General features: G+C 37.4%; 1 protein-coding gene across 1 annotated transcript in view; it reads right to left on the bottom strand.

The window, feature by feature from the left end:
- Positions 1 to 11,453, bottom strand: part of Slc35f1 (solute carrier family 35 member F1) — a 420,595-nt gene that overhangs the window by 159,319 nt on the left and 249,823 nt on the right. The window lies entirely within an intron of this gene.

The following is an 11,453-nucleotide window of genomic DNA, read 5'->3' as shown; positions in this document are numbered from 1 at the left end:
TGCAGGTGTTGAACCATTTTGCCAGCACCATTTGTTAAAGAGGCTATCTTTCTTCCATCCTATTTTTTTAAGCTCCTTTACCAAAGATTAAGTAGGCATAGTTCTGCAGGTTCATTTCTGGTATTAGAACTAAGGAAGGGAAAGGGAATATCAAAATCGAGAGACAAAGGATAAAAAGACAAATGACTCTAAAAGCAATACTTACAAAACCATTTGGTGTAAAACAACTGAACTACTCATGGGGAGCAAGAGAAAGAGGGAGAGGGGAGGGGGAAATGAGGGAGGAAGTAACAGATTGTACAAGAAATGTACCCACTGCCTTACGTATGAAACTGTAAACCCTCTGTACATCATTTTGACAATAATTAAGTAATTACTCAGGAAAAAAGAACAGTTTTAAATCTTTAAAAAAATATGAGAGAAGTATTACTTAGTGTTGAGAAGTTGACAGGTCTTTCCACGGAAAGGAATGCTACACTGTCTGAGAAGCTGAGGCAGACATGGGATCTCATGGCTGGTCAGTGAAAGCAATAAAAATGGAGGAGATGGATCCAGAGAAGTAAGCAATGAAGAAATTTAAAGAGCGAGGAAGAGTTCTAATGCAGCAGGAATCATGCTTTGGCATTTATGAGCACAAGTAAGCACCATATATAACATCTCACATTTTTCTTTTCATTCAATTAGAACCAAATCCTTATTTTATTATTGTAGAAAAAAATCAGTAAGAATCAAGACTGAAAAACTATTGGCAAAGTATGCGATATACTTGGGTAATCCCAGCTAGGATGGAGGTATGGTGTGAAAATTACAACCCAATGCCAAATCTGGGCAAAAAACAACATCCCTGAGACTCTATTTAAAAAATAACCACAGCAAAAAATGAATGGGAGTATGACTCAAGTGGTAGACCGTGTGCCTAGCAAATATGACCCCTGAATTCAAACATGAGTGCCACCAGTAAAAAATGAAAAGAGGATGGGTACTGACTGGTGGCTTAGGCCTTAAATCCTAGCTACTGTGGAGCTTGAGATAGTAGGATAGCTGCTCTAGGCCATCCTGGGAAGAAAAATGCACAAAACCTCCTTCTCAACTGATAACTCAATAAAGGCATGTGACTGTCATCAAGTTATATGGGATGTTGAGACTGAGAAAAAACATGGTTCCATGCCAGCCCAAGCAGAAAAGTCCATGACTCCATCTCAGTAGAAGAAGTTCAGCATGGCAGTACATACCAGTTCTCCCAGGTACAACAGGAAGCTTAAAATAGGTATATCATCACCCAGTCAGGAAATGAGACCCTATCTTAGAGTGCTCAAAGACAGAGCACTTGCTTAACAAGTTTAAGGATCTGAGTTCAAACCCTGGTACCGCAAACAACAAAGAAGTAAACAATGACCAGGTATTTCTGCTGCAATGAAAAATTTCTCACTAACCCAGTGACTTCATAATATGTCATCTATGGCTGAGGCATGCAACAACATTTGTACTTTACCCCCCCCCCCCACACACACACATAGCAAAGCTGCTGTGTTCACATACTTGCTTCTCCAAATCTTCAGCATGGCTTTTTATGCACCTCTCAACATTTGTTGACAGAAGAATATGCTTTTAGTCAGTTATCACCTTCTTTTTTCTTGAACATTAGCCATTATTTCAGTGACAGGAAGAGGCATTTTTGCCAATAGTACAAGTGTTTTGACATTTACTAACAAGTTAGAAATACCAATAGAGGCTAATTAGGCCTCTATTATTAGATTTAGTGAAAGAATTTTAAAGTAATGGGTTATGTGACTTTAAACATAACAATCTTCTCTACAAATTACAGAACTTATCTCTGTGTTATGTTATGTTACTGTTGCCTAATTTTTGAGTTTTGGGCAAACTCTGTGTCAAGCAAGACATTTTAAGCCAACAGCTCTCTTTGTGAAGTTAGTCGCTGACATGATACAGTCCCTAACCTCCCTACCTAGGCCCACAAGGGCCCCCCTTTTGGTATCATAACTAATGTGTACTGAATTTTTTGAGACATTGGAAATGCTATGAAGTTGAATAATGTTCATATCAATGCTAATCCAAAACTATGGAATCATACTGTTTAAGTGGATAAATTGTAAGTGGATTTTATATTTCAATAAATCTTCTTGTTATAGAAAAAGAAATAGAAGAAAATAGTAAGAGAAAATTAAACAAAGGAAAGCAAAACAAAATCCCACATTTTAAAACGTATAAAGAATAAAATAAATGAATGGTTATTAGATCAGACTCAATCTATATGTCAAAAATTAGACAAGATGACAAGAGTGCTTATGGCTCACACCTGTAATCAAGAGTCTGAGATTTTGAGCATCATGGTTTCAAGCCAGCCTAGGTAAGCAAGTTTGTGAGACTCTTATCTCCAATTTGCAACCCAAAAAGCTAGAAGCGGAGCTGTGGCTCAAGTGGTAGACTGCTATCTTAGAGCAAAAATGCTCAGGGACAGATCCCAGGCCTTGAATTTAACCCTCAAGACTGGCGCGCGCACACACACACACACACACACACACACACACACACACACACACTTAGCCAATCTTAACTGTATTTTAATGCTTCCCCACACAGGAAATGAAGTTTTTTTTTTCTTTTAACATGTAGGTAGTAATCACATTTTCTCCCCGGATCCTATAGGATGATATTTCATTCCCCAAGTTTTGTGTCCTCCTACTTAAGAGACAACTAACTAAAAAGATAATACTTTAGTCATTATTGGAAGTTAAGAACTTTGCCATCTTCTTCCATGGTAGGCATGGTTCAGCAATATGCGAATAAACTTTGAAACAAAGGATTTGAATTTTTGTTTTGTTGTTGTTTTGTTTTTTTGCCAGTCCTGGGCCTTGGACTCAGGGCCTGAGCACTGTCCCTGGCTTCTTTTTTTTTTTTTTTTTTTTTTTGGCCAGTCCTGGGCCTTGGACTCAGGGCCTGAGCACTGTCCCTGGCTTCTTCCCGCTCAAGGCTAGCACTCTGCCACTTGAGCCACAGCGCCGCTTCTGGCCATTTTCTGTATATGTGGTGCTGGGGAATCGAACCTAGGGCCTCGTGTATCCGAGGCAGGCACTCTTGCCACTAGGCTGTATCCCCAGCCCCTGGCTTCTTTTTGCTCAAGGCTAGCACTCTGCCACTTGAGCCACAGTGCCACTTCTGGCCATATGTGGTACTAGGCCATATTCCTAGCCCAGGATTTGAATTTTGATCTGAAGATCTACACCCCCCGACCACTTGTCATTAGGGATTAATAAAACATACAAACTGCCTCTGCAATATTTGGCTCTCATGCTAAATACTCAGAATAACAGCTCTCATAACTTGGAGTACGTCTGGAAGGACCAATATTCTTCCTGATTAGTTAAGTTAATCTTTAAGATTATGTTAAGAAACATTCAGAAGAAATACCCCAAAATATTGCCAGCATACATCTTAGGTTTATTTCTTCACTGACTAACAAACATTTCCTAATTAGAAAAATTTAGAAGATCCTTAACTGCACACATTGAGAAACAAAAGCAAAAGAAAAAAAGACTCAAAAGACATGAGGAATATTTATAGTCTTACATGACATGGCCATTAAAATGTTGACAGAGCTCAGTCTTAAGTCAGAACTTCTAACTCTAATTACACACTGGTTAACATCCTCTTAAAGAGCAAAAAAGTGGCGTTACCCTTTCCAGCATGATTATGCTGATGTTTTCCTTCTTTATACATTTTTAAATGACCATGCCATTATCACTTATGAAATGCATTTAGTTTTGCATTTTGAATTATGTTAGTGAACCCTGAGGCCAAATGGCAAACATCTAACTTTGAAATCTATTAAATAAATAAAAACAAAATATGTGAGTGAACTAGTGACTCATGCTCTTTTAAAATAAAAACAATGTCAAATTCCATTATTTTATTGCATATTTACCAATTTTTGTGCATGAAGCATAGTGTATTTGAAGTGGAGAAAATGGGTAAAATTAGTTCCCACTAAGTGTTGAACTTTCCCACCCACAATTAAAATCTGTTTGAAAAATGTATAATCAACTGAGATAATCAATTATGCCTTTTTGCTTGGAAGAATATTCAGGGAACTGAGAATAGCAAAGAAGCAAAGTCATGCCTCATTGTAGAACAAAAATATATCTGACTTTTGCCTTTTAACAATAAAAAGATATCTCAGTGGAGGTTAGTGAAGATTTTTCCTTCTTCCTTTGAATGGAAAAATGATTCCAATTTTCCTTTTCCAAGGATATGATAATAAAAGAGTCATTTTATCTTAGGACTTTGGACAAAGTGCTTTGAAGAAAAAAGCTCAAAATGACACCAAAATCCAATTTTTACAGCATAGGCTAGAAAAACATTATTCTAGAGGAAAAGGTCCCCTGTAAGAATAAAAATTTATAATTGGTATATTTAAATATAAATATTATAATTAGACCTGTTGAAATTTCTACCATAAGGATAAAATTCTTCTATTGGCATACTAGCTTCAGGTTTATGAGATGAAAAAGCAGCAAGAAGACAAGTAGTCAGAAGAGGAGGGAAGTCTCAACAAGGGTCTCATTGGTTCACAGAACAGAAGAGAACAAAAAGGAAGACCAATGGGAGAGCACACTCCTCAGGCAGAACTGTCCTAGGAGGAGGCTCAAGGACTTGAGGATGGAAGCGGCTAGTAGAGAGTGAAGAAACATTGACATTAAATTGCTGATTATTAAATTACAACTCAGGATAGTGCAGGTGGTATCAAATGTTCTATGTTTTCCAAAGTTACCAAGATTTAGTACTGTAATAAAAACATCAGGTGAAACCAAAACATCAGTCAGATTACAAACTAAGGATTCCACAGTGATATTATTTGAAATGAGCATTTCTATGGAATCCATGTTTTCTGTGACAGAAGAGTCACTGCCAAGATGGCAACTGAAAAGCAGTATCAGGTCCTCAGGCTGTGGGAATCATTTATATTTTAAAAACAAAGAAGGAAAGAAAGGTGAGAGGTCACTTTATGAACATCAATTGTACACTCACCTTTCTCCTAATTGAGCTCATTGTGAGATAAACTGTTGAGCTACACCTAGCTCAGTGAAACCTGGTCACTGGAAAGGCAAGACAAGGTATTATCCTTTCCTAAATCACCTTGACTTCTGACCTCCACCTGTCAGTTTGTTTTTCAGTGACTCTTTTACAATGTTGACTGGTGAAACTTTCAGTCACCGGGTTTTATAAACCTCCTGAAATGGATTGAAAGTTTGTATCCCCCCAAATTCATATCCTGAAATCCTACATCTCTTACACTATAGAATGATATTGGGGAATAGTCTGGCTAACAGGAGTAGAGCTCTAATGAATGGGGTTGGTGCTTTACAAGGGAACCATACATCTCTGCCAAATAAGGATACAGTAGCAAGAAGACCCCAGAGCAGAACTAAACCACACTAGCACCTTGATTTTGGGTTTCCATCTTCCAGAATTGTGAGAAATAAACTCCAGTTAATTATAAGCCACCTATTCCACAGTTCTTTGTAACAGTAGCCTGGATTGTGATAAACACATTTTTTTTTCTATGACAGGACAGGTAAATTCAAATCATAGCAGACTTTTGACACATTACACCTTGCTCACTTGTACCCAGTAAAGGCTGCAATTATGACCCCTAGCTGATGAGATTATCTAAGGACATCCAATTGGTATGTGGAAAAATACCAAACATGAGAACACTAAAAGTATTTGATATTACAAAAGAAAGAAAGTGAGCCTTCATTTTTTATTTGTGTTTCACTAAGGGATAAACTAAGTAAAGCTTCAGTAGCTAAAATAATAACTCTAACATTTTTAGTTTGCTAGAGGTATAGTAAATGTTCGACCTAACCCCACTTCAGTTCTTAGAATCATCTAATGTTCATTTAGTTCAATAGCCACAGTGATGCACCTCAGCCACGGGCTGGGGATCAGATTGAAGCATCATGGTAACTTCCAGAGATGAGAAAAACAGGGCCTAGGGCCGGAACTCCCTTACAATAGAAATGCCTTAGCTATGAGTAACTGGAGATTTTTTTTTAAAATACAGGTAAAAGTCATTTGTTATTTCTTTCTGTTTCTGAAATCACAGAAGCATGTATCCTTGGAAGATTTCTGCTGTATCAATAAGTTCATGGCCAGGAACAACTCCAATGTTAATCCCAAGACTTTCCTGGAAAATGAAGATGAACTTGCCCCCAATTCCACTTACATGGGATTCATGTGATGCTAGCCTTTTAAAGACTACATTTACGAAGACTGATTGCATCCCTGGAGAGCATGTCAGTTCCTTGGGAAAAAAGTAATTTCCAGAAATTTAGTATTTGGAACTATCATTAAATAAAACAGTTTCAAACTTGATGCTTGGTTCCCTTGATCTTCTAAAGCCATCATGACTATGAAAATGATTTGAACAGAATCTGAATGTCATTATTTTTTTCTTTGTTGCTCTATTTGTGTCTATGTGGGGGCTGATGAAAAACAAAAGAGGTGCTAAAAATATTTCTTTGGGAAGTAAGAGTGAACTGATATGAAGTGCATATCTCACCATTGCACACATTGCCCAAGAGATTAAATTTAAATGAGTCATGTGTGACATGCATATTGATGAATACACATTTTGTTTCTCTTAATGCTCCTCGACTGGTTAGTTTATGCATGAAATGGATTATTTTGGGAGAGAATACCATGGGGCCAAATAAGTCCACTGCATCTTTAAAATAAAAATAGCAAATTAAAGGAATCAAGGTGCAACATGTAAAATGATGTATGCATTCTGCTGAATTTAATTGAATTCTAATTAAATTACTTGGAGCAAGATAAATTAGATTGTTTTCCAAGCACATTTCAGATAAACTTAATGAAGGTCTATAAAAGAAAAGGGCAGATTGGGACTTTCTTAATGACTCAGTTGCCGATATATTTATTCCCTTGGAGTGAAGGGGTCAGGCTGACCTTGGGTCATTTCTTCCTTGAGTGAGACAAATATTACATTAACTTCAAGAAAGTGGCTACAAAGAAACTAGGTCATACTTAGATTGCTGGCAAAGTAATTTATTGAGACAGTTAAGTTATGTGATTTCCCCCTTATATTTTTTTCTTCCAAGGTTTGGGATTGTCTAGTATCAAGATAGTTTCTATAAAGAGGCAAACAGGGCTAAAATGAAGCATCTTTCTTTTTGTTTCTGAGATCCCACAGAAGAGATTATGTCAGAGGGAGGAAAAGCAATCCTAGAGAGAAGAGGGAACAGAGGTACTAAATTGGGGAAAGAATTCTCATGAGGTTCTAAAGATAATAAGCATCCAGACCCATCCCTTTATTCCCCTGGGGAAGAGAGGTAAAATTGACCATTTAGGCAAGTTGTATCTCAAGAACTTGACCCCCCGACTGCATAGACATCCAAGATAGCAGAAATCCTGCAAAGTTTCTGGATCCCAAAAGACACTGTGGATTTGGAAAAATAAGCATGCTGGTAATCCAGTATGTTTTAATTTACAGAAGACTTTGGATTGTCTATTTGTCACTAAAACAAAAACAAAATAGAAATGGGTAGGGGTGACATTGTGCAAAAAGAAATGAACTCATTACCTGACTGATGAAACAGTTTATCTGTTTATCACCTTTGTAATAACAATAAAAGGTATTTAATTTTTAAAAAAAAAATTAAATTTTTTAAAAAAAAATTAAAATGGGTAGAAATGCTCAGAGGGAATGAATTGGAGCTCCTCTTCTTCCTAAAGTGGCTGAGAGGATAATCCCTCTTCGCCCAGAATCAAGAGATCTTGGAGTCAGGTTTAATTTTTTTTGTGAATATTTGTGGAATAAAATTTGATTCCTTATACTCTTGGAAAAGTTTGTTTTCATAATCTCTGTCTACTTACTTAGCAAAGACTTATTTTATTATGAGCAAGAACTACATTTTGGTTTTGAGTTAGGAGTAAGCTATGAGCAGTTGGAGAAGAAACAAAGTAAATACCTGGAAAGCTTGGAGTTACTTAAATGATGTGACAAAGGACAAATGAGAGACCATGTACAATAGTGTCTGGAAAAATATACATGACAGTCAGGCTACAACTACTCATTTTTCTAAAATAATAATTTATAAAATCAAAGCTACATGGTTAAGAATCTGTGTAAATTACCCAGCTGAGAAGGAATTGCTGTGGCCTCATCTATATTCCAGTTCCACAGCCAATCCAAGGAAGGTGGAAAGGCAAGCTCTTGGAGGAATAGAACATGATGGCTCCTATGATACATATTTCATAAAAAGTCTTCTTACAGAATGTTCTCAGCTATACATTCCCTGTGCCATCTGAAATACATGAATGAAAGAGATGAGAACCACTGGTTTTCTCAGTAACTTGCCCTTTCAAGTTTGCCAAATTAAGAATTTGGTTCTGCTGACAATCCCAAAATGCATATGTAGCCATTTTTCCATTTGATATTTATGGGAATATCTATTAAGTGTATAATACTGCTGAGAGAAGCATCAAGCCAAGGAAGGGGGAGAGAAGAGAGAAATGGGGTCAAATGATTAAAGTATATATATGTATTAAAATATAATAATGAAACTTAATGACTATAAAAGGAGGAAAAGAAAAAAAATGGGAGATGGATGAATAGCATCAAAATACAATATACTCATTTGGGAATAACACAGTAAAGCTTCTTATATAATACACTAATGACATGGAAAAATGCATATAAAAAAGGTAGACGAGTATTCAAACTGCCTTGGAAATAATTGAGAGTAAAAATGGAAGGGCAAAGTAAGTGAATTATGTTATTCAGGATTCTGTTACTGTAACAAATAACGGAGATAATTAAGTTACAAAGACAAAATTTTTATTTTATCTCATAGTCAGGAGATTTCACTCCATATTCAACTGATTACATTGCTTTGAGCCTTTGAAGAGCAGACAAGGATGGCAGAAGCATTTGCAGAAGTAATACTCACATGACATCAAAGAGTAAAGTGAAGGGGCTGGAATCCCACTGTCCATTTTGAAGGTATTTCTCCAATGACCTAAAGACCTCCCAGCACTGTACACCTCCTGGTAGCACTATGGTACTGGTTTTGGGGGACTCTTAGAAGCTAAACCATAGCACAGATTAATAAGGGAGAAACAAGCCTTTATCCTCTACTAGTGCAAACATTCCTTCAAGATATTAAATCTGAGTTTTGACTCTAATAAAATTGGAAACTCAAAGAAAGGAAAAAAGTTTATTTTTACCAAAGCATGCATGCTAACATAGCGAACTAAGAATGCCAAACAGCTGCAATTACATAAATCTGAAGGTGTTTTTTAATCAGCTATGTTAAATACTTTAGCACTGTAAGAACCAGTCTATGTCTACATTGTGTCAACACAGAAAAAGATATAAACATAGAATAAAGCTGTAACCACTGATCACATGCAGAAGAAAAGTAGAGAGACCACAGGATTCTATGTAAACCCTCTAAGGTAAAGAAGACCCATGCTAATCAGGATGGTTACCAAAAAATTAATTTTAATTCACAGTATACACTGTGACTGCATCAGTGTGAAAGTGATTGTCATTGTCAAACTCTGGAGACAACCTAATAGCAATAACTTAAAAACCTATATATGAACTTCATGACTTGGTTTTCCCTGAAACACTGCAAGTGTATGGTGTCTGACTTTCAATGCCTAGCCCTGAAGTCAACCTGACACAAAACCTTGTGATCTTTCATGATTTGTTTATTCCTGGAACACTGCACATGTACAAAGTGTGATCATCCAGGGCATTCAGACCTCCACAGAATCTCTAGCAGAGTGACTTCAAAGTCTATGAGGAATATTGGATTGAGGCCACCTCCAAGCTACGATGACACAACAGGCTCAACAATTGGCACTGTTCTGCCTCTACAGAAATATCTAGAGAACTGGTGAAGGAAATATGTTGCTGAGAAAGTGAATTTTATATACACCATATTTACTCATAGTATTAGAAGCCACCCAAAATGTGTTTTTCATGCACTTCTTCATTTAATGAGCAGCAGTGGTCTTCTGAATGTTTAGAAACCAGCAGGTGTTTAATGTGTGTGTGTGTGTGTGTGTGTGTGTGTGTGTGTGTGTGTGCAGACAGAAAGTGAGAGCCAGCTGGAGTGAATGAAGAGTTCAGCTGGCCTACAAAGCCGCCAAGCCCAACGAAGGATGTGGGCAGGGTTCCCCACACATAACACCCCACACAGAGGGCCAGTGCCATCTGTCTAACACCAGACATCTCACAAAGCTTGAAGAGAAGCATCTTTTTGCTAAACAACATACAACATAAAAGGCAGTTCCTTTAGAGAAACATAATACAGAGTTCAAGTGGGAGTGAAGTTTCTTGGTTGATATTTTATAGAGAAAGTGATGACTGACAAGAGTATCACTTAGAAAATGATTTTGAAGGATAGAGTGATTATTAACCTCTTGGTGTTTTAGCACATCACTAATTAAGAGACAGAATTGAAATTCAGATATCTTTATAAGCTTGTATGTCTTGAGCATAATTGAATACTGAAGGCAGTTGAGTGGCAGTATGCTTTCACAGTGCATAGTAGGTCATCATTGCTATTTTAGAAATATTCCTCATAACACAAAGAGGAAAGTGTTCACTCACAAGCCATAGGGGGATGAGGCTGTCATTCTTGATATCCACCTACTTGACTTTCATCTACTGATTTAGTCTTTGGATTACTCTCCTCATTAAGTAGGCTTTCTACCTTTTTTAAAAAAAAGGAAGTAAACACTCCTAACACTTACCCCTGGCTTGACAATATGAAAGAGGAAACATGAAGGAGGAGACTGGAAATCTGAAAAGGAGAAAGATGAAGAAAAAGAAAACCAAGAAAATGAGGAGGAGAAGGAAGTAGAGGCAAAGGAACAGGAAGAGGAGGAGGAACAGAAGGAAGAGAAAAAGAAGAGGAGGAAGTAGAGGAGGAGGAGGAGGCAGTACAAACTCTGATGTTTATTTCTGCTGCCCTATGGAGAGAAGTGCCTGCAGGTCTCAAATTGTGCAATTCTCCTTGGTAGGTCATGTGGGACAGTTTTCCTTTCAAGGGTTATGACTTTCTAGTAGTCTCTACATACTTTGAAAAGTGTGCCCTATAGCATTAAAGCAGAGACAGTGGAGCAGGATTTCGATGTGTTGTTGACCACATCAAGTCTCCTGGGTCTGTTCTAGCCTCTGCCTCAAATTCATTTCATGGCATTATTCAAGAACTCAGTGTGTTTTGCTAACCAACTTTCATTCACCACCTGCTCCCGTGAGCAGCTCATTTGTAGAATAACATACTTCTCCTGGCTCTTGAGCCCTAGAGTGCTGAATCAGAGCTCAACGCAGCCAACATTTCTAATTCCCTGTTTCCAACTGAACTTGACAGGTGCAAGGGCCAGTGTTCCAAAGT

This window comes from Perognathus longimembris, chromosome 9 (assembly GCF_023159225.1).
Source record: "Perognathus longimembris pacificus isolate PPM17 chromosome 9, ASM2315922v1, whole genome shotgun sequence".
NCBI lineage: Eukaryota > Metazoa > Chordata > Mammalia > Rodentia > Heteromyidae > Perognathus > Perognathus longimembris.
Note: the sequence above shows the minus strand (reverse complement) of the source record. Positions and strands in the feature narration are given on the sequence as shown.